The following is a 25327-nucleotide window of genomic DNA, read 5'->3' as shown; positions in this document are numbered from 1 at the left end:
CGATGCCATCTTCTGACTGGATTGTCTCACCACGCAGAAGATATTTTAATCCCCTTCCCCACTTTACTTAGTGGGACTAGGACCCAGCACATGCCTTTTTTCTCTGTTGTGCCAGGTCATGATGGCACTTTGAAGATGGTGTGAGGAATGCTCCCAAAGGAGCTGTCTGTTCAAGGATTCACCAATTAGAGCAGGAGGATGGAGCACAGAAGATAGAGTATTATGAGTTATTATAACATTATAATAGTTGCTTCTGCTTTTTATAACATTTAACACAAGACACTCATCTTTAAATATTATTCAACTTTTCTGAACAAGAATCAAGATCAATATTACAGTAATCCAAAACACTATAACAAGCTACCTCTGAGACTGTCCTTCAAGATTTTTACGTATTTTCCAATCATCACATTAAACTAGCCTATTAACTTAAACAGTTAATATTACATGTACTTTTCTTATCACTTGCCCACTGCCTTGGCACTCTCCTAAAAGAACAGGGCAAAAGTTAGCAAAAAGTTTTATACATAAAATCTAATCAGCCCACCACTGAGTTCAAATAACTGTAAGATGTAGCATAGGACTCAGTCAGGTTTTTGACCCACTTTGTTTAATTGTTCCCACTGAAATCAGAAATAAAATTCCCACTGACCTCTCAGGGAGTGGAATTAGCCTGACACTAAGCAGTTTTAGCAGATGAAACTGCAACTTCACCTTTCCTCCTGAATTCTACATTTTTTCTATTCTAACTGCTCTCCTGGCCTTTCTTTCCCTTAGTGTCACCTGTGCTCTCTGACCTGCATCTGTTTAATATTATCACTTGGACTGTCTCTAACCTCACCTCAGTTTTTAATCCATGATTAAATGGATATTTGTACATGAAACATCAATACATGACCATGTAGGTAAGGGGATTTTTTCAAAGTTATCTTCAGTGCCTTTTTTGTTCTCTTATCTCCTCACCTAAGAAGTAAATTAGAGCAATTAACAAGCAACACCCATATGAAATTTCATTGTCACTGATAGGTGAGTTCTGAAACTTAATGATGGGTGATCTAATATAAAATGGATAAAAGATTATCAATTCTGTTCCCTAGGATTGACTCAACAGTGAATACATATTCTGTAATAGAAACAGCTCAATGGGTTTAAAGTTTAAAAGACTTTTTCTGCTAAATAGAGTGTGCTAAATAATTCTGACTAATCTAAAACCCAGAAGATAAGCCCTCTAGTGCAGATTTCTGAACTATGCCACTTATTTATCTTACGTAGACAGTGCTACTGCTGAAACATTTCTTTAACCTCCTTTGCTCTGTCTTTTTAGTTTAGAATGGTGATACTTTCAAAGGAAAAAAACCTTCATTTTCCTGGTACTTTTGATTCTGGCTGTCCAGATATGATCTTCAACACAGCACACATTAATTAATTTCCATATTTCAGATTTAGGTTCACATTTTCCTAAAAGGAAAAAATCTACCTTTTGGGCTTGACTTCATTAATGCAAATGACTTTCCTTGCATTCAGCCTAACATTTTAGAAAATGTAGGCTGGATGCAAGGAGAGTAATTTTTCTTTGCCGTTACAATACAAGTCTCATACATGCAGTATACTAATCTTCTTTTCATTACACAACTGCAGTTATACAAAGTACTTTAAACCCAGAAAAACAATGATTTGGAAGTGATTTCATGCAACAGAACAATTGCATCCACAAAACATTTTCTGTTTATTGTAAGTGCACTCTAAATTGATTTAATTTTGCAGCCACAGCTAGAAAAGATGCTGTTTAGACATTATTTTCTAACCAAAGAATCTGCAGCATGTATCCCTTTTTTCAATCTAGCACATATCAGCTGAAATAATGTTTTATGTAGAATTCTTGTTATATTCTACCACCTCTTTTTCACAGTAAGTAAGTTGAAGTACAGAGTGAGATTGCCCTTGCCTTCAGATCCAGCAAATAAAGAAATGTAGCACTTCAACTGATAGGAGAAGTCCTTGTCTGAACTAAGCCTAGCAATTTTCTGTGGATCTACCAGCAGTCAATTCTAAAGCCCTCCACAGGTAAGTAATTTCCTGAACTAGGGTAAGATTTGGGAAGAATTAGGAAAAAGGTTCTCCGGTTCTCCGGAATATACTCAATCACGACATTGCAAGATGTGTTAGAGTGAAATTTATGGCTACAGAATGAAAAATCAGATGCTTATTCTAAGTCAAACCTAGACTGGATTCAGATTAGAGATATTTTGCTAACATTCTTTATCGTACTCGTGGCCAGACCTGACTGATGAGCATTTAAATGGCAAAATTCAAAGCACGAGAGGTAGACACGTATAACAGATATGTCTCAAAATCTTTATCAGAGGTCTTAAGATAGATTTTTATCAGAAAGCTTCAAATTAACTACAGTTGGATTTCCTTAATTTTTTAAACTCATGAGGAAAGAAATCGGGGTTTGTAAATATGAAACTAATTCTAAAGCACTGCAGCAAGAAAAGAGTTGGATTTTTATTTTCAGATTGTTGCCAGCACTGTATTTGTTGTCCTTATTAACATGCTGAAAAAACCTTATGAATGTTACAGAGCTTTAAAAAATCATGAGGTTTTGAGGATGGCATTAAGTCTACTGACAGTCTGTGTGTTTGCTTTTTGAGTTTTCCTTTTAAATTTTTTTTTTTACATCTGGATGAAACTTGAAATGCCTAATTATAGATCATGAGGCTAACACGGGGCAAGAAAGAAACCAAGAGAACTGAAGAACTGACAAGAACTGAAGAACTGACAAGCTGACAGAACTCTTGGGTTATTAAGCTCAAAGAAGATTTAAGGCAGAATATGATACACTATCACACACACAAAAGGCTATCTGACTTCAGAGTCCTCTGACTAGCTCTAACTAGGGTGATAGAAATGGTGAACCTTTGCTGTTGGCCTTCTCCAGAGGGTGCAAACTGAGAAAGGAAAGATGAAAAAGCTATATTGTTATCTAAATGGCCTGAAGTTTTTTTATTTGCGGGGACTATAATTGTGGGGAATGTTCAGGGCCTGTGCTGACTGAGTATCACTAAAGAAAACACAGCAAACCAGAAGGGTAGAGCTGTTGAGAAAAACAATCTCTAAAAAATTTATGATGAATGTCAGAGCCCAATGTGAGCACCTTTTGCTTTTGTCACTGCAAGACACAGTTCTACTAGTAGTTATCTCCACCAAACACTCAAAGAGAAAATGTCCATGGAGAATGGGACTGTATTCATCTGCAGTTTTGCTGGGAAGTGGCCTGTGGTCACTGGAGGGCATGTAAATCACCATAGGTCAGTAATCAAATGCCAAATAGTCACTAAGGACAACTTAAAAAAATATTGTTGATTCCTGCTCTGTAACCAAGTCTCTATTTGGTAGTGCACGTATGAGCTGATTTGGGGCATAGCTCTAGCAGTGGAGACCTGCAAATCTCCACAGCCATGCAAAAAATTTCAAAAGCTAATTTCCAAAAATGGAAATCCATTTACTTATTAAAAATCTATTATTTACATCAAATAGGTTCTGTTAGAATCTATCACACCTCCTACAGTATGACAAAGATCTATTGAGCATTAGCTGACTGATATATGTAATATAAACTAGCATCAAATGGCTCAGACAAGATACTCAAAGAAAGATAATCTTCCATACCATCTACCTATCAACATTTAAGTGCTCCAAAGGTCATACACTTTCTTCTCTAATGAGGAATAAGTTACCTTATGCACACATCTGTTCTTATTCAATTAATGAAACTTCTCTTCAATGGATTAACTTGTTAACATATAATATCTTGAAGACCTTACAAGCTATATGTCAAATTGTGACATGCACATATAAGGAAACACACTGCTGGCAGGAGTGAAATACAAACTTCAGGGCCAGAAAGCTGGCTAGACACTTGATAATTTCTAGCTCCAGGCTTAAGAAAAGATGGTTCTGGATATCAGCCACAAGTGCTTTGAATTTATCAACATGAATTATGAAATATAATACTGCATGAAGAGATAGATGCAAGTAACCAAGGTGAGCATGACCCACAGCTGAAGTGAGAAGAATAGATTTATTCCATCACTTTTCAGGCTGGAGGATTTCATGAGCAAGCTGGGGCACATACACTGCTAAGCTCATTCCACCTTAGCAGGGGCAAAAAGCACGTGACCTGTTCCCCAGGCTCAATATATCAAACAGTCTGGCACATGCCCAGTTTACCTCCATGATTTTCTCTGTGCTTTTTATGACCTCTGCTTTGATCTCTCTCCCAAGACAGGAAGCTCAAGCATGTCTTGGAGAGGGTCTCCAAGTCTCTGTAAACACCTATGTTGTCTCTACACAGAAAGTCTACTTCTCAAAACAGAGGATAAGCAGCGCTAGGCATAATATATAGTTTCCCACACTGTTATTTGCCAGGACTTGGCATTCCCAGATACAAGGTCACTTGAGTAAATCTACTATCCCCCTTGCCATTCTCCCACTATTAATTCTTTCCTCCCAGCAAATGCTATTACCATTGGGATACAAATGAGAAGAATTTAAAAAGTGAACAGGGCTGCAAACAGTGCTGCAGAAGATATAGAAAGCAACATCTTATATTCTCCACAACTTCTATAATTTATGAAGGCAAAATATCAGAGGAAGAATTTACAGCCAAGGCAGCTGCAGTGGAATGGTTGGGCAGGGTGCACCAGCACATTCAAAAGCTGTCTACACAAAAAAAGCAGAGGGAAAGAAGGGCAAAATATTCTTTGAAAACAAATTCCAAAGAACAACTGTACTTTGTGGTCATTCAGGTGATGAGTAAATGGTTTGTCCATAAAATAAATATACTCCCAAGAGCCAAGGCGGCATGAACACTACAGATCTAATTGAAGGGTTTGGAAAGAATATGACACCTCCAGGACCTCATGTTTCTACCCTGCTGTCAGGAGTCATTCAGTAGCAACTAGAATTGCATTCTTCCATCTCCATTTCCAAGGCACTTATAATTTCTCCATCCCAGAGACCAGGCCTGCAGACAACTGATTTAAGTCAACTCAATTAACTACTCACTAGTTAAGATCTACTTTGAGTTTCAGTGGAAATACAAAGAGGGCATAAGAGCTGTGAAAATCCTTTTAAGCTGGCTTCTCAATGGGGCAGAAAGGAAAGCTGAAAGTGTGAGTACACTATTTTAGTGGGGCACAGATCCGTCCAGTGGAGGCTACTGATTTGTACAGTCTCAAGCTCCCAAATTGTCCTTATTGGGAGCAATAGGTCGTCATCTGCCTCAGGAACACAACAGGAGGTGGGAATTGCTGTCCTAATATGATTTGGTGGTTCTCACTGAGTTTTGAGTGGTAGAAACATTTACAGTGTGCAGCAGTCTGTTATACAGCTCCTTTGGTAATTCAGCAGGAGCTGAGTGCAATTGCTTCATACAAAGCCAAGATGACGGGCCATTAATCAGTAAATCGGTGCTGTCAGGGTAGAAGAGTGACTATTTTTAAGGTATTGATAATAGCAAAAGACCTCACATTAGCCATGCTTTCTCTTCAATTGAACTTTAGGACCAAAAGCACATGCTTTTGAAAGTCTGAAGGGACAAGAAATTCAGGAAGAGTCTACAAAGGTGTTTTTCTTATGTTGAGGAATTATGTCATGGGCAGATTCCTAGAAATATTTACAGAAACCCAACTCCTGCAGAAGTAATAGAAATTCATTTCAGTCATAGGATACTCAGGACACCAAATCACAAAATTACACATTAACTTCGTAGTAGCTGGCACCTAATCAAATCTGCCAAAATGACCATTTAGACTAATCATTGTTTAGGACCGTTATCACATACAAAACAAAACTAAACAAAACAGTATATATCCAGGAAAGAAGGGTCGGGAGCTTCAAGTTTCAGCAAAACCCAGCAGAGTGAGGATTCTCATTACAGTTATTTATACATTAAAATAATCCAAGACGTAGCACGTTAATTCCAATACCTAAACTATCATCTTAAACTGGACAGTTCGATGCTTAGCAACCTCTCCAACTGGTCTAATAAACCAGCCACTTGTTTAACTATGTTCCAGCACTTTCTGTGCTGTCTGAAAGTCACATGCAAGGGGAGCACGGCTTGCAGTGAGTGGTGGTGCCCAACAGCATGACAGCACTGCCAGTTTACACCTCATTCCATCAGAACTAAGCTGACCACTGAGAAGGAACATCACAGCTGGAAGTTGCCCTTTGCTGCCATGCCACTGGCTATCTCAGTATGAGATTTAAAAATGCTACACATCTTTTTTAGATCTTATTAAAGTATTTCCAGAGACAGCTGGGCAACATTGCCTGATCTACATTTTGTTTTTAAATTAATCACTGCACTGAATTCAACCAATTTAGAGTTTCCAGAGCTGCTAAAAATGCACCCAGTTTTATTAGTGACACCTTTTTTTATGTGGGAAATCCCTAGACACAAAAGAAGAGTAAAATGGAAAGGACCAAACTACAGGCTTACCTTGTGGGACACAGGACTCCAGGAGCACAGGAGAGATGACCTTTCAATCTTCTGTTGCAAATGTCCTTTCCTGTTGTGTACAAGGCAGAGTGCTATGTGACACCAACAGAGTCACAGACGGCACAAAAACTAGCATTGCCCATTAGCCACTTTTGTTCTGTCTTGCTGGTAATGAATGTGTACAACACCTAGTTTGGTTGTGTTCTTGACAAAATCTATGTTGCCACAGCAGTAACAGCTTGCAAGACTGCATTCTTAGACATGTCACATATACTCTTACCATCCTCAGGTTAAATTTAAAGTTAGTAACATTGTGCCTTACCTGATTTATTAATTCTTTCCTTACTGTTACTATTGTACTCATAAACATCCAGAGTTTAAATTCTGAAATACATTTTACCTCCTTGTGCTCCCTGGATAACCAGCTTGTAAATTAAAAAGTAATATAGCAGCTATTCATTCCAGTTCAAAGAAATTAAAGTTACAGCATCATGATTGCAGTTATTAATGAATCCATTTCCAAAATTACTTTTTTTATGATGTACATGGAAAAAACCAAATAGTAGCAAAACAAATAGGCAAAACCCATAGTGAATGGAGCATGACCAGCATTTGATTCTGATAATTAAAAATACTGAAGAGTTATTTATCAAACTATGGGGAGAAAAAAAGCATGATGTTAGAAGCCAAAGTATCTTCATATTTGCAAGGGAACACATTAAAAAATCTCCTCCTGTTTTGTGCATAGTTTGGCTTTCAACAGGATAGTCCCAAAAATGAAGGGAAACTCCATTTGAAGGGCTGCAATCAGCATAAGATTCAACTGCTTCTAGGAGTGATAGGAGTTTCACTGGATGCACAGACTCTGTCAAGGCTGTCTTCCTCAGTATAATGGCACCTGCTGACAGACTTTATTAAACTATATTCTATCATAACTGCTGGTGAATTATGGTCTGGGGTGCAAAGATAGGTGATATTTTTTGCTCAGTATTTTCTATACATCACTGCACTGTCATTGGTTTATTATAGTGACTGATTTGATTTAACAAGGTGTGATGATTTATTGATTTTTTGAAATTCCCACACTATATTTCAATGGTTAGTGACACATTCTGTTGTCATTACCTTCAGCTAATTAGCACTTCTGGATTTATTTTCTTACGCAACTGACTGAAGATGAAGCACAACGGCAGCAGAAAATTGCTGCATCCCTGGACATGCTCAAGGCCAAGTTCAATGGGTCCTTGAGCAACCTGGTCTAATGGAAGGTGTCTCTGCCCATGGTAGCGGGGGTTGGAACTCGATGATCTTTAAGGTCCCTTCCAACACAAATCATTCTATGATTCTATGACAGACGTGACACAAATAAGACTGCAGTTCAAATGCTTTGGACTGAATTTAAACCTGGTATTTTAGCCACTGGAATTCTACTGGGGAAACAAAGATCCACTGAATATATCACATATCAATATGGCTTCTTAATATTAAACTATTCTGTTGCTCTTGACTTTTTTTACAGATCTCCTCTCTCTAAATAAAATTCACCTCAGCACAGTAGGTCAACAAAAAGTCTATGAATTGAGTCCCACTCAAAATATCACTATAACCTAAACGGTCTTTTAATATCCCTCTATAGGAATGAAAAATTCTTCACCCCCACCACCCCCTGCCAATCTCTCTGTATATTCAGAGGTGTACTCTTCTGAAAACTAAATATAGGATTTTTCATATTAATTCATACAGCAGGATAATCTAGGACCAAGGACATCCAACAACCAATGATCAAATGAAATGCTTAAATAGGTATGTCTGGTATTTGACAGGGGAACAAAAGGAAAGTGGTAACAATACCTTGAAAAGCATTCCTGTCAGTAGCAATAAAAAATCTGTCATCATTACTAATAAATACTTCATAGCAGAAAATGGTTTATATCTCCCTCCCATTTCCACTTGTATCTGTATCATCGAATGAAGTGCTGATCCCGAAGGAAACATGATCAAAGCCTAAGCTTGGAGTTTGCATCTTATCGTCCATACATACTGTGTCATTTTCTCTGACCATTGTTGCAACTGCATTGTGTTGTGCATTATCTTTTCTTTCAGGAATGTCTATGAATAGGTTGTTACCTTATGTTTTCATTATATTGCTTTTCTTCTGTTAACTCTTAAATTGGCAAGAAAAATAAGTGTAATAGAAACTCAAGTAACTGTGATCAAATACCTTCTCTTTCCCATTCTTGCCTGCTCAGTCTTGCTCAATCAAGGTAAAGCATCACAGTCAGTTTTATAACCTCTAGCTATTTTCTTCTAAAGCTGCAGGATGGCCCCAGGCAACATGCCTAAATCCACAAGCAGTATCAGATCAGTAGAAAACTTGATATACCAGTTTTATTGATTTTTTTTTTTTAAATAAATGTTCCACTAGTATAACATTTCTCTATTTGGATAACAAATAATAGATACACTTTATTACAGTAACATATTCTCAGCTATGTTTATATGTAACATTTATGACGTTTTATAGATATAGGAAACCTTGACCTTTATTACCAAAGTTACTTGTAATATTTAGAAGGAGACAAGCAAATAACATATTTATGCTTTTAGCAAGCTTATTTTTATCACTATAATATAATCTCTAGTTGTGAAGATACATGATGAAATCTTTTACCAAAGTCAACTTCAGATCTTTTTTTTATTACTATTAGAATTATAAATGAGAAGAAAAAAAAAAAAAAAACCGCACATAATGAAAGAAAACAAAAATAAAGGCTAATTGGGAAACAAATGCTTTTGTGATTCCTTTTTTATGACATGAAATGCCAGGAAAGGAATTAAAGGCGATGCTATAATTTAACAAAAACAAGAATGACTAAGAGCCTAATTGTTTTAAACCTACTGGTAAATTAACTCAGAATCAGTTGCCAAACTGGAAAAACCTCCGAATACTGCATATATTTCTGGTCTCTTCTAATTATTTTTTTTTAGAAATGTTAATTTAAACTGGAATGGGTTCCGTAGCAGGACTGATACAATGATTAGATGACGGGAAAACTTCTTCTTTAGTTAAAAAATAGATTAAAAGAACCTGGATTGTTTAGTTTGCAGCAGTAAAACTGAAAAGGGAAGCTGATAAAATCTGCAAATATTGAAGGGACAGAAGCAAATATTAAGATGAGTGAAGAATTACTTCAGTTATGAGATATAATTGTCTATGGTCATGCTAAAATAAATTCTACTTGTAATAACTGCCTGCTTTCACAGGCAGAACTTCTGAAACAGAAATTAAAATGTGGAGGGAGCGCTTAAGTTCTCTGCAAATGAGAGAAAACCTGGCAAAGGATCATGGAGCAAAACAGAAAGCTTGAGTTTAAAAGCCTTCCCTAACCATCTTTTTGACCTCAAAGGTAAGGTTTGCAGGAACAGAACTGTTTTGTGAATATCTGATCTCTCCTGCTTTAATCTTGCGGAAAATTGATGCTTTTGCCTCTTTCTGTAGATCTCAGGTTTATCAAAGTGCATTGAAAAGCATTTTATTAACTGCTATGAGGGGGAGGTAAATGTTAAGTAACATAAACATATGTGAAAACATAAGAGTGGGGAAGGGAACAGAGCATCAAGTACCTCAAGAAGCCCACTCTATTTTTGTTCTTTAAATCACCTTTTTTATTTTCTCCTTTTCTAGCTGTATATCCACAATTTGTAATCTTAATCACCAGTCCTTCCTCCCTCCCATACATGTGTGCTCTCAAAGATTTGGTTTGATGTTAGGGGGTCAGAGCTACAGAAGGAACCAGTACAAACACATCAGTCTCTATCTCACACTCAGTGCTAGAAGTCCATAACAATTTGCTAGTCTGACAAGGAGAAAAAAAAACCCTTCTTTCCTTCTAATCTGTGAGCAGCTGACAAGTTTCTCTTCCCTCCTGCTGTGTGGTGGTGGTGTGCGGCTGTGATACGAGAAAGTTACCCATCCAACTCAATGTTAGCCACAGCTGATGTTTACTTACAGGGCAAATAATCAATTATCAGCTCTACTAAGTTTTCCAGTCTCAGCATCCCTGTTCATATGCCTCATACAGACAGAAGGAGAATTGTTCCTGAGGTCACAGGGACAGATTGCACAAACTAATTTATGGAAACTGAGAGACATAAACCACTGTACAGCAAGAGTGTGCAATTTTACTGAAACAGAAGGAAAGTCAAATGTAAATGGGCTTTTTTGAGTCTGGCCTAATAATTGACTTCTTCAATATAACAATTATCAAAGATATCCATGCAATCATTCGCCTTCTTGCCGTATTCTCTATTTGTTGGAAACGGAAGTAAATTCAAAGTACTGAAATTATTACCTTTTTTACCATTAGAGACTAATGAAGTAGCATCTCTAATTTTCCAACAGCAAAAGAAGGAAAAGAAATAGTAATGAAAAAACACTGTTTATATAATACCATCCCACAACTCAAATCAGAAATTCCTCTCTAAAAGAGTATGGATAAATTCAGGGTAGAATAGATTTAGCAGTTCATACAATTGTATAGGAAGTATTTTTGTTTCCCTAAAGATACTTCTTCTTAAAAAACCCACAGAATTTAATTACTTTTTAAATTAATTCCTTTCAAGAAGGTATAGCATCTTATAGTGTTTACTGTAAAAGAAATCACTTTTCTAACTTAGTCTATAAATAATGGTAATTAATGTACATTAACATGGGGTATCATGGAATACATAGCCAGTAGGGCAAATACACCAGGAACAGATGAAAATTCAGCCAGATTTTTTTCAGGGAAGCAGAAAGCACATTTCTTTTGAAAATTTTTTGACATTAGCCTGATGAAATCTTTTCTGGATAAATGATTTGGCCTAAGACAACTCTCTCTTCCCCCTTCAGTTTACCACACTACTCATGTAATTTCTTTTCTAATTGTCATCTCTGTGGCTCTGAGCATTGCAGCTGTCCAAGATACAAAATGCCAGAAGCTAATTTACTGCTCTGCTTAATAAAAATAGAATTTCCCATTGAAGGTAAAAGAAACTAGATCCCTGTTAGTTGCCATGAAAAATAGGAAGATGATTGCATTTTTGTTCAAAAGTGCCCTTTCTCCCCTAAATTTTCTATATCCTGCTGGACACATTTTACAAAAGGCTCAAATTTCCCCATGCAACTTCAAAAATGTCAACAGCTGGTGTTTCACAAGTAACAGACTTCTGCTTTAACGTGGGCACCATGTAAAAAATGTGGCTGAAAATGGTACACAGAAAAAAACCACATTGGCTGAAGACTGACAGTTTCAAAAAACTCTCCAATACAAACCAGTTTAGAGTTCCATATTGCAATCTTATTTTCTGTGTTGATACTCTCTGTCCTTAACAATAGTAAAAATACATCAATATGAAGGCAAGAAGATACAGCAGGAAGGCTTTTACCTTTACAAATTACTTTTACAGATTACCTTTACAAGTGTCTATCCAATGTTTGATATTTTTCAGAATTATTGAAGTTTCCTTTTTTTCCTTGAAACTTCTCTTACGCTTTTGTGGACTTTGAGAACAGTCACTAAATAGGTGGAACAGGAAGCTGCCGCTCACAAACAAACATATAATGAAAACGGATGGCAAAATACAAGCTGGAAATAGACTCTCTGCATCTTATTTTTGTTGAACACTGATGGTATTACATTCTAGTCAGCAAGGATCTGCCCACATATCTTAAGGGACCATTGTTAAGGCCAGATGGAAAATAAATTTAAGAAACTCCCGCAGAACTGCAACAGTATTCAGGACCTTTGTTCAGATTAAACAGGAATTAAATTTATTTTCTGGAATTGCTTTTACTCATTTCTTGACACCAAAACCACTGACATTTTATGATATGCTGTTAGCTGTTGAGAAAGCAGGAGGATGATAGCTCTGAGGGATTCTGAAACCCAAACTGCTTGACCTGAACGGTTTATGGTGACCTATGGTCCTTCTTGTCTCCCACTTGCCCCAGAAAACAGGATGAATAACAAATACTGCTTCATAACTGCAGGGTTTGCAGGTGCCTACAAGGAAAGAACATAACAGCAGAGCTAAAATCTGAAAGCAAATAAATCCAGAAAAAGTCTGCAGTAAAACTACCTCAGAAGCATGGCTGGAAGATCACTATGGCAGCAGCATTTAAACAAATCAGGAATAATTGCATCTCATTTTTTCTATTTCTTTTGTTATTTCTGATAGCAGAATCACAAATGTTTAATATTATTTTAGCAAAACATGTTTTAAAAAGAATGCTTCAACCAATCTAGTGCATTTCACATCAGCAGTGTCAAAGGTAGTCCTTGGGTTGAGAAAGAATTGTGTAATTAAATAGTTCAGAGAGATGTAAAATATAATTAGAAATACAGGCATATATTTAGAGAAATAGGGATCTCTATGAGTTATATTTTTAATGTCTTTTATTTTGAAAGCCCAGGATATTTACTAGTCTGTGGATCTACTGTGAATCTACAGTGGTTTGCAGGGTATCACGTTATCCTCGTAGGAGGATTAACAGCAAAAACCTGAAGTCTCCATGGATCACAATCACACTTGTTTTACTGTAATGCCAACAGCAAATAAAGGTTCCATATTATGTGCTATTGTTCTTGAGAATGAATTGCTTTTTTTCCAAACTCTTCTGACCATCAATTTAAAATTGCTTTCAGGACTTCTGTAACTTTGCAAAAAACATAAAACATTTTGTTACCAATATGGTGAAAATATGTAATCTGAATTGTTCTTTTTTTAATCTGATGCATGCTGCTGGACTCTGCATTTTTAAACATTAATTTCAAATTGAAGGTATGTGATAGCTTTCCAAAATATAGGAACTGCTTCTCTAGGGTGTTTAATGTGTGCTATAATGCAAGCACATATCTATTTTTACTAATCTAAATTAAAAGGTAAGGAATTTTAGCACAAATGATCTTGTGTTTGCTAGAAACTGTTGAAAATTAATTTTAACCATTCTTAAAAGTAAATTATAGTTATCTGTCAACATATAAAGAAAATGTTGACTTCTGTCTAGATTATTTTATATTTATGTCTAACATAAAAGATTCAGAAACACAGCCCAGCATGGCTGGGCAAGAGAAACAACACACATCAAAATTCTCAGTGTGTCCTTTTTTACCTTGGTTTCCAAGGGTAGTAAAGCTATGTTTGGTCTTTGAAACAGCTATGAAACCTTCTGCCAGACTTACAGCACGTCTGGCACAGAAACAGCAGGACAAGCTACAACTCACTGGACGTGTACAGTGACTAAACTGACCAAATTTGAGTCAATTCGTATCCCACATACATTCCCATGTTTCCACCCTTACCTAATCCTGACTAATGTCAAAAGACTTGGGCACTGTACCTGAGCTGCACTGGCTAGATTATCTTTTTCAACTTCCTATGGCTACAGGAGAATTGTAATTTCAAATTCCAGCTCAGAATATTCTGTGATTCTGTAAAATTTCCTATGACTTTATTATCAATTCTCATAACCTACACAAATATCTGACAATTTTTTTTCTTTTCATGGGCCACAGAGTGGGTATGACAGCATATGCTGTTTCTTCTTAGTCTTCTGTAGGTGCTAAATCTCTGTAGATTTCCCACAGCCTTCTGTAGGAGCTACGTTTAAGACATACTTTGGCACACAGCATTTTTCATTGATTGTTAGAGCATAGTTTATTTCTGGTACGCATAAGATTATGTTATCTCAAGGCTTTTGAGATATTCAAGCCAGATGTGAAGGAGAAGTATAATTTGGAGATGCCAAAACAGGTTCTGTAAGCAGAATATTATTAGCTTATTCTTATTGGCATTAATTCTAAAATCTTGTTTCTAGTAGGTGGACTCCTACTTGAGTCATCTAAGGTCACCCCCAAGTAAAAGCAAACTACAATAAAACAGGTTGTTAACAGCACTTCTTCAAATTTCTTTCATTGCAAGAAGAAAGATATGATGCAGTATTTCGAATCTAAGTCTAAAGGACTCAGTGAAAGGCAAATACTATAGAGAATGCACAAAACCCTTGTTTAATTATTTCCATAATAGTATGACAAATTAAATTAATTAAACAAAAGCAATGAGTTTACTGCTGGCAAAGTCAGATACCAGAAGGCCTGAAATATGTTAAATGGAAACAAAATATAATGGACCCAAATTCACATAATTGGTCATTTATTTGTTGCCAGTATACAATAACCCAAATATAATGAATTAAAAGCAAAAGATGACCACATAAGGCTTCACCAGATTATGAGAAGAGAATGAACATCTTAGATTATGAGCATGCCAAAATTAGAAAATATTGACTTTTTTGCAATACCAGAGTGCACAAGAAAGTTCTTGGCTTAATAGAATTTTCCTTCCCTATGATTACTTCATTGTCTGGGTTCACAGAGAAAATACTTCTAGTGCACAAGTATTTTACCATTTCTTTCTTATTCTTTCATTTTATTGCTTCTTGACTCTATTTTTATTAATGCTCTACTTTCTACTGTTCTTGTTGGCTGGGGCCTTCTCTCATGCAATGGTATGATCAAAGGCAATTCTATTCTATTTTGTGATGTGTATTCTCTATATATAAATAAAAGAATTTCACTAGACTAATGGGGGAAGTGATTCTGACTTAATAATTCTATTTATTTTTTAATTATAGATATATTAATGTGTTGACTGTAGTACGGTCCACTGCTTCCTATTAAATCTAGCTCTATGTAGATAAACTATTAAACAAGCACTTTGTTTTAGTATTGAATGTAATGATGTTGCTACCATTTGCATCCCAGGTTGAGTACAAGTACTGGAACGTTCTTACTGCATTTGTAATCGGTTCTATATTAATATTTAGACTGATTAAGAGACCTTCTCTAGCCTACACTACTCAAATAGCTGCCTCCTCTTGTTACTGTACCTTGTGCCCTGCACAAACAAGTTCTTGCTTGTCTTATTCACAAAGGAAGTTTTTGCTAGAAAGCCATCTGTGAACTATATTGTAAATTCATATGTACTTACAGAGGCAGGGACAGAATGAGAGAAATGGAAACCTGGAAGTAAGGCTATTGCTGATAAATCCATGCTGCACAAATAGGCTAAATTTCAATCATTTCAAATAATCTACCTCCTGCCCAGAAGCAGAACACCAGGATTCTACTTCTGCTGGGTCCCAAATGTAGATGTTGCACTACAGATGTAGTACTAACAGACTTCCACATGATCCTATGCATATACCAACAATATGTGACATGCTGACTACGAGCTGCCTAGGAATTTGCCCTGAGAACCACTGAAGAGACATTTCAGTTCCTTAAAAAAAAAAAAAAAATTCTGTGTTTTGAGGGGTTTTTTGTTTGTGTGTTGTTGGGTCCTTTTTTTTTAATCTGGCAAATATTCCCAGCATCCTCTTATCAAACTCTAAAAGGATATTCTTTGTATATGGTGAGTCAAGGTGAGTCTCCCTATGGTACGCTTGATAGAAGGTACTTTGTATCTGAAATTATGACATCTTCTCTTAATCAATGTGATAAAACTAGAAAGCCACTACTACATTGTAAGAAAACTAGCACAAGGAGCAAAAGCCTATACAATCAGAAAAAAAAGGGTCAGAGATATATGAATATGAATATCCACTCCTAAATGAAAATAGGACTCTAAAAGAATAGAGATTTTAAAATCATACTTAAGCAAGAAAAAATGTTTTGATTTATTCACTGAACTGGACAAGAACATTATGATTCTGAACTCTCCCCACAATCTCCATCAAAAAGAGAACATAAGTGTTTTTCGAAAAGTGTACAGCACCTCCCCACATTGAAAGGCTTGTTGAAATAAAAGGTACTAAAAAATTAATTACCAGTCATTATTTCTAAGGTCAATCAGTCAGCATTTTCCAAAGGGGGAAAGCACAGACTTTTTCAAAGTATTGCCTATTACATCATAATTACAGAATCACAGAATAGTTAGGGTTGGAAGGGACCTCTCTAGATATATTTTCTCTAAAGCAAAGGAAGCAATACTTACTTTTTGCCAATGTAAATGATAGTAGCAACTGATCATTGCATTTCCAAATAATAAAGCATAAAAGTCAAAATATGCAGCTTTGCCAGCCTGGGTAATTTGCCTCAGGGTAAGTAAAGTTGAAGAGTCTTCCTACAATGAGAGGTAGTCTGTTCAGAGCACAGGAAAAGATAAAGGAATACTCAGAGCAGTGCTGCTCAAGAGGAAACTTTTGATGATGTACCCTACTCTTTTATAGATTTTTATCTTTTTTTTTTAATTCATGTGCTAGTTCTCATTTTTTTTTCTCTTTTCTTCGTTGGTACTTATTTTGTTACATAATAGCATTCACTTTTGTCACATCTTTCCTGATCTCTACACCACCAGATCTGAAGATTTATGCTCTAGATCCCCAACAAAGTTCTTTTTCATGACTTACTATTTTATGACAGAAGAGTGGGTAAAAGTGGAATTCTCAGTGTTAATGATTACCATAAATTTTGCTGTACCGTAGTGATGTAAAAAAACATATTCAAGCCCCAAAATGGGCAGTGAAAAATCAGATAAAATTACAAAACACAGTGAAATAAAAAGACCTGAATGAGACAGAAGTTTCAGAAGGACAATCTCAGTGACAGGAAATTATTTTTCTCAGCTCTTTGAATATTGTTTCATCAAATCATTAAAGCCATATCCCAGTGATTGCATGGTTTAGATGTTTTTATTTTACCACCAAGTAAAGTTAGATGATAAACTATTGGATAAATTATTGGGACAGATCAGCAATATCTGCTGTATAAATGGAAATGATTATTTAATATAGCTAAAAAAAAATAATGGTTATCCTTACATGAACTGAGTATTTTCATATGCATATTTCAGATGAAGGTCACCTTAGTGTTAAGCTCTATGATTTTATTGCACTGTAAAACATTCTCTGTAAAATCATTTAATAAATCAAATTGAATAGTACCTATAAATAAGGCTGATAATTCCCAGAACAGTAAAATCAAAATGTTCCAAAAACAGAGTGATTTATTTTTCCTATCTTCCTATTGAAGCTATGGACCACAAATCTCTCAATACAGAAATTTTAGAAGGTGTGTATCTCTAATAAATTTTCATCTCATTAAATTTCATTTTCTATATTTTGTCTTCTCAACTATAGATCTTAGAATAACCTGAGAAGTGTGTGCTTTACAGTATTTTTATTGTATGTTCATCTGTTGAAAACTGCTTACTACTAACAAAATTTTTAAATACATATAGCTGTATAACCAAGCAAACCAGTATAGGCAAAGTCACTTTTTAATTTTGGTACTGAAATAGTATAATAGCCATTGCAAAAAATATTTTATGATAAAAGAGAAATTTCGCTTCTGTCTCTGAATAGTATTCAAATCCTATTGCAATTCTTAAATAGGATTATCCTTCAGAGGGATTAAAATAAATGACATGTCATAATGACTGGTTAAACAATAAATTAAACAAGGCTTTGTATTATTGCACAGAAAGTTACTATCATCTAACATCATCATTATGATTGGAAAAAAGGCTTTTACAATGTCACATTATTTGAGAATGTGACAGGGTTAATGGCAGGTTCGGAGTTTCCATAAGAAATCAGACTCTTCAGACACCTTTGAGGCTTTCCCTGACCTGACCTTACTATATGGTTTATGGCTATATGGGATGCCTACTCTGTTACAAAAGCATTGTTTGTTCTATTATGTAATTAAGTAAATTACACAAAGTTCTACATGATTGTGAGAAAACACCTTCATTTTCATGTAGCGGCATCATGCAGGCTCTATAATCACACCTCTCTGAGAATTATTCCATTGCTCATTTTCATTCCCTTACTCTTTGAAAAAAAAAAAAAATCCTAAATATTCTCCCAAGAATTACATTCTCTGTGCTCAGGAAACAGACTCAGTAGTTTCTGCTTAGAATAACATTTTTAGCTGCCAGTATTTTTTCTGGGTTTATGGTCAAGCTACAAAAAAAGATAATTTTAACAATTGATCTTTGTTTCACTTATGAAAACAGAAGTAGATATGAGTATTAAAATCCTTGCTACCACTTTTACCATGTGTACACATTTGGGTCTATAGCCATAGAAGCAAACACAGGTGCATGATACACTGTCACAATATGATGTGCATCAACAACAGAAAGTAACTTCTCTGGGTTCACTACTATGTGAAAAGATATAAAAAGGCATGAAAAGGATTCCTGATTACTTAACCCAGATACAGCAATCATATTTTACTTTCTGAACTACTGAATTTCTGGAAATCAACTGATGCTTAAAAATAAGCCACCACTCAGATACAAATAAACTGGGTTGTTTACTTTGCATATCATGTAGAAAGACTTCTTCAAGTCCTGCTATTCTGAAGATGCAGAAAAGACCACTCTGAAAACAGAGGCTTCAGCAGGTAACAATGCATCTACCTGTCTGGAGGGAAAAAACCCAAATTCTTCCTTTATGAACAAGGGTAGAAGAAACTGAGATATCTCATATTTCCCTCATTATCCTGTTCTCACCCTGCAGAATCTGCTGTTGCGCTGGAATAGCCTGAGACAAAGAGGTAGTAAAACACAGGAAAGGGGCAAGGACAATTCCCCTCTCCTTTTACTGTCTTTCCCTGAGGAAGCTGCTCATACAAAGCTTGCTATCATCATCCACTGCAGAAAAATGTTCTAAAAAACATTTTATTGGCTTTGACTGCTTTCAGTAGGAACATAGGTTTAGATTTACCCACTGATCTGAGCAACAAAAGCAGATCTTGGTCTCCAACTAAAGTCATAATTTAGGTAGAATTGGGGTCAGCAATTGTTTAAGTTAAATCTGCAGTGGAAATTCTGCTGCCTTTTGGTGTTTAAAAGAATCTAAGTACCAATAGCACACTACAGTCCTCTATCCCCAATGTTTAGCTTGTGACAAGAAGCAAACATCTCTAACTCTGTTTTATATCATTTTATCAGCACGATCCAGCAAACAAAACAAAAGAATATAGAAATTTGTTGAGTGTACAGTACAAAGTTCCCCTATGGGCAAAATACACAAAACTTGACAGAATTGTGAAAACGTGACCTTTTTTTTTCTTTTTAAAGTTAAAATTCATTTTCATCTAGAAAAGAAAATAATAGCTGAAAGGAAAGAAAAATAAAAGCCCAAAACTATAAGTTCAGTCTACTCGTTGCTTACTCATCTGTTATACGTGAATGAAATGAATGAAAATAAACTAAATTACTAAACAGTTATCAATCATATTTCCCACTCTCCATTTAGAAAAAGGTTTATAAAAGGCATAGAGGGTCAAACTTTCCTTCTCCTTCTAAAAATCACATATTTTGAAGCTCAATTAAGACAATGAATTGTCTTAGTTCACATGAGATGATAAAGTTTATTCTTTAAAGAGACTTAGCAAACCATTACAACGTAAGACTTTGCTGATTTTCAGCAGTTCAAAATAAAATTAAGTAGGACAAAAAATGCTCAAATTGCTTAATGTGAAGATCTGGATCTTTTTTCAATACATAGAAGAATTCCTCTAAAGCCAATATTCTCCTTATAGCATAATTTTATGTTCCCATTAAATACTCATCATAAATCCACCCTGAAACATTAGTATACACCTTTGGACTGTAGAAATGCTTGGGTTTTATCTGGAAAGGTTTTGAGAGTGCACAGATGGCTATTACAGATTACTAAAATGGGACTGTGCAATAACAGTGCCAGCTGTGTAACAACCGGTCCATCTCTAAAAGAGATTACAAATTCAAGGTGGTAATCCTTTCAGTAAAGGTCTGAGAGCTGCTTCAGAGGAACTGAGGCTCCACATTGGGAGGACAGAATTCTTTTACAAAAAGAACAGAATGCTTCTAGCATATTTGCCATTAAAACTGTGCAGGTGGTTTAGGGAAATGAAAGAGCTCAAACACTCTCTTTTATATTACAACAATTATACCACTCAACACTCAGCTCTGTTTTATTTTAATCTTTCTAATCTGACCATAAAAAATTAATTCCAGAGAGGTTAGATCAGTGGAGAGAGTCACTAGAGGGGCAGGCTGATTTCTAGACCATTAATCCTAGCTGAGGTCCACAGTGCTTGGAAACTATCTCTTGAGGAATATCTGCTAGTTTATTTGAAAATATATAATGTCTTTGTGTATCATTGAAGTAGTGGGGGAAAAAACCACAAAAATTAAAAAGAACTGCATTCAGAAGACAGCCCTGAATACTTAAATTTTGACACCAATTTTTTATTTCAAGAGGCAACAATTCCCCACAAAATTTTTCTTCTCCTTCATTTTCTTTCCAATTGCTTTTGTTCTGCCCCACTGACAAATTTAGCAATTTGAGATCCATATTTCACTAAATTCTTTTTTGATAACTGCTGAAACAGTTATTATATATGTTTGGTACCCTCAGGTTCAGTGCAATAGGGATTGACAGTAATAAGTATCTTGCAGAGCAGGTATTTTGATATCAGCCATAATTAATTATAGTAAAACTTTAAATAATTCTATCACTGTTATGAATATAGAACCATCCTCACAAAGGTGTCAATAATGTCACATAAGACTTCAAAAAGAAAAAATTAATATTATAGCAGGTACTGCTTTCTGGTGTCTCAGCTGAAACACTAAAGAGCGAATAAACTATACAGTCACTTTTTTGTCCTACATTCAGATTTAAGCAAAACTCTTACTCCATACTGAAGCAATATAGTAGTCACTATACTTTCCATGTTTATACTTAAATAAATACATGAATGAAGCAAATCTCCTTCCAATCTTTTTGGCTTTTTTTCCTGTATCATGAAGAACCGGATCTAATCCTTACTTAATAAAAGAACCTGATTCTGGGAAAGTATCAATACTAACAACAAAAAAAACTGGTTAAGGACCTGGTTTTCACAAGGAGCTTAATCAGTTGGGGATTTAAAATTCTAGTGTGTGCTTGAAAATCTTAAGTAAAATTTGCCCTTCCAGAATTTAAAGAGAGGTTTTCATGAGATTTGAATTGAATCAACAAAAATAACTGGGTTCGGTTTGCAGCATGGCAGTATGATTCTATCTTTTCAGAGGCTGCAATTCATAAATGTATGTATAAAGGTAGAAGACAAAAACTAGTTAAAAATATCTTCATCAGATCATACATAAAATACACAGCTCGAGGGGATAGAAAATGTTCTTATGGCTGGCTAAGCAGGAGAATAGTTTTGACTACCGTCATCTCCTTGTAGTAACAGAGATGGTACTGAGCATAAAAGCTTTCAATAGTTCCTGCAGTAATGTCAGCTGGAGTTCAAGCAGTACCAACAACTGCTGGAGTGTCCTTTACAAGGTGTCGCGGGTTCGGTTTGTAACCGGGCAGAAACACCAATTTAGTGTAGTGGTTTGGTCCAAAATACTCATTACTGTTTATCTGCTGTGAGATAAGAATTAGGAGAAATGCAAAACAGGCACCAAACTTGAAAGAATATAAAGAAGTTTATTAACAGACCTAAAAGAAGAAAAAAAATTATACCACCTTCAGAACTCTCCTCCTCCCCCCACCTTCCTCCCTTCTCCCACTGACAATGTGAAAAGACAACCCTTAAGATGTTCAGTCTGTTTACCACTTCCATAATAACCTTGTTCAGTCCATTTAGAAAGAGAAGTCTCTTCTTGCTCATGCTATGAAAACATTATCACAACGAGACAGCCGCCCACTTCCAAATATCGTTCAGTCCATTTAGGAAGAGGAGTCTCTCTGCCTGCGTGTGAGTCCTTTCCCCCGACTTGCAGCTTTTCCCGCAACTGCCTTCGAGGGTCCACTCTTGAAGTTTTTTGGGGTACAATTTTAAGGTTGAGCCGTTCAGAAACAAAAACAGAGGCCCTTCTCCTTCCCTGGGAGCAAAGGGTCTTCATCATCTTCATCTTTAGGACTATCTCTGGGAGCATCTCTACGGACTGAGGTTTTCTCCTTTCCCGTTCGGAGCAAAAGTCCTCATCTGGTTCATCTCTACGGACTGAGGTTTTCTCCTTTCCCATTTGGAGCAAAAGTCCTCATCTGGTTCATCTCTCCCTGTCCAAACTTCTCATGAAATTACAGCTGCGTCAGCATCTGCCTATCTCAGCGCAGGTGCTTTTGCTCACGAGTTGAACACTCCACCCCCCATATCTTCATGAAATTACAACAGGATACTCTGATATATCATAGCTTCACAACAGACTTTCAGCTTTAAGCATCTCCTCTCTCTCTTCCCTCAGGTTTTCAGCTCTTCACAGCAATAAAAGGGTTAATCTCACCTCGGCCTTGCAGCTTTGCAGCTGGAATGTTGAATTTTTCTTATCGCAGTGGAGAGGGGGGAGAGCCGAGCCGCTCCGGCTGCCCACGGCAAGGCAGTGGGGGGGGTTCCACGGCTGGAACAGGTCCATGGCTCCCGGATGGCCGTGGCCCGGCCCGGCCTGGCCCAGGCAGGGCCCGGCCGGGCCCGCTGGCCCCCACACGGGGCCCGCAGCCACCTGTGCCAGCGCCGGAAACGAGAGAGAGCTTGGAGGGGGAGTTTGCCTATTCTTAAATGTGGATCACAGAGGTGATCACAACTTTAAGTGGCTTAGAGAATTGTCCATATTCAAACTGGCCAGCTGATAGGTTCTATCAGTTCCCAGAGGAAACTGTAAGCACCCCTTAGCAAGGACGTCCCTTCCGGGACTATGCTTGCTAACCTATGACACAAGGCAAAGTTACTGTCCTGTTAATGATCTGTTTTGTTTTCCTGATAATGTCATTTGTCCTGGTTTATGCCTGACTTATACCACTATTAAGGAATAAAATCATAGGTATTTGCAATGATATAACATTTTAATATTAGTCTTTTTGCAAAAGTTCATGTATTTTTTCAGTGGAGGAGGTCATTATTTAGTGCTTCTATTAGGGTAGACCCAGGCTTCTGAGCTGAGCTTTTTTCTGTTCAAATTTAATGGCTCTTTTATAGACAATTGTACCATAAATAGTTTCAACTATTCTATCTGGGCTTTTTTTCTATTAAGAATTATTGTTGTGCCTCTGGCTTAGGAACTTTACTTGCTAATTCTCCAGTTTTCTTACATCAGCAGTTTTAGGACTCCCCTTCCTGGAAGGCTCCTAATATTTTATGGGGTGACATTTCTAATGTTCCAGCCTTCATCTGAGAGGTGACTCCTTTCTTAGTCTGAGGTGGATTGTCCAAGTAGGGCAATAACATGAAGATCACTTTAAAAAAAAAATAAAATTAAGTACACTCATTTATTTCCCTCTAAGCATGCAAGAGGGAGAGTTATCAGAGCTGAAATTATAAATACTTTTTTGGAAGTTGCATTGGATTTATACCATTAGAAATGGCTTTTTGTTTTCATGCAGGTGCAAACCAGCCATTTTGGGTAACTATGTCATGGGTTAGCAAGCATAGTCCTGGAAGTGATGTTCTTGCAAAGGGGTGCTTGCAGCTTCCTCTATGACCTGACAGAGCCTATCAGCTGGCCAGTTTGAATATGGACAATTCTCTAAGCCACTTAAAATTGTGGCCGCCTCTGTGATTCACACTTAAGAATAGGAAACCCTGAGGCAGAAGCTCTCTCTCGTTTCCCAGGTGGGGTCTCACCAGAGAGGAGCAGAGCAAAACAGAATCACCTCCTAAATGTTAAGTAGACATTCATTTTAACATACACCTTTCTTGTCAGTTTTATTGTGAAAGACAGAACAGAACAATCAAAGACATTATTTCCTAACAAGTCTTTTCTCATATGTTGGTCTCCTCTCCCCTTGGTCTCTGACAGCTCATTCAGATTAGTAATTATTGGTAGGTAATAGCATTTAGGAGAAGCTCACAGTTGCACCACTGACTTAATGGCAGATTTTCTCCCTGTGAGATTCCTGAGCATATGCCCTCCTCGGTTTAGGATTTGGCTTCTCTTGGCAATGTGAAAAGGTACAGATGGTTTAGATTGTAGCAGCCTTCTCTGAAGGATGAACTATTACTATTAATGATGATATAAGAGTCTCATACTGTTTCCTCTACCACGGTAGAGCTGTAAAAGTCAATTAGAAAAGTTTGGTTACATAAATTATTTTCTCATTTTCCATCCCTCCAGAACTCAACTGGTCAAGGAGGATGGCAGCTCAAATGAGTCTTTTCTTCCAAACCTTTACTAAATGTGCAGTCTTTACTTGCTAGATAGGAAGCTTTAGATGTAAGACCACACTGCAAACTACAGCCATAGAGAATGATCACTTGTTCTTTTTGAATCATTCAAAATTCATGGTGAACACGTGTATTTAGACATTGCATTTATAAGCCTTTCAGATTTACAAAATCATTTTTTTCTGCTTTATGATGCATATAAATATAAATTCTCACCTGCAGAGTGAGAGCACAGTCAGAAAACTGAAGGGGATTGCAAGCAAGGGTTCAAGGTAAAATTTCCTTTTCCACTGAGCACTCCACAACAGACAACACTCAGGTTGCAAGTGAGAGAAGCATGGAAGATTATTTTAAGAAGCTTGTAATACTATTGAACTACTGTGCTTTAAAACTAGCAGTCCCATGTACATACAAAGATATTCTTGAATCTATTCTTCAAAGCAAACAAAACTGTTTGTAAAGGTACAAGTTTTATATTTAATAATAAATAATAAAAACATGTAACTTCCAAATTTTAGTTAAGTGAAATATTTGATACCTAGTAGAGCATGTATCAAAATTTTTAGTTTAATAACTAGTTTTCCTGTAGCAAGGAAATATAGCAATGTATACAAATATGTTGCTG

The 25327-nt window shown here is 36.4% G+C and overlaps 1 long non-coding RNA gene across 1 annotated transcript; it reads right to left on the bottom strand.

The window, feature by feature from the left end:
• Positions 1-25016, bottom strand: LOC121675032. Its single transcript, XR_006019940.1, has 3 exons — positions 24919-25016; positions 6509-6578; positions 1-166 (listed from the first exon to the last, which is right to left on the bottom strand). It is a non-coding gene; the product is annotated as an uncharacterized LOC121675032 (long non-coding RNA).
• Positions 25017-25327: the final 311 nt, after the last annotated feature.

The sequence above is a fragment of the Corvus kubaryi genome, unplaced genomic scaffold (assembly GCF_017639235.1).
Source record: "Corvus kubaryi isolate FWS band 111438036 unplaced genomic scaffold, C.kubaryi_AGA036_p1.0 71, whole genome shotgun sequence".
NCBI lineage: Eukaryota > Metazoa > Chordata > Aves > Passeriformes > Corvidae > Corvus > Corvus kubaryi.
The sequence above is the reverse complement of the archived record's forward strand: the minus strand, read 5'-3'. Positions and strand labels throughout refer to the sequence as shown.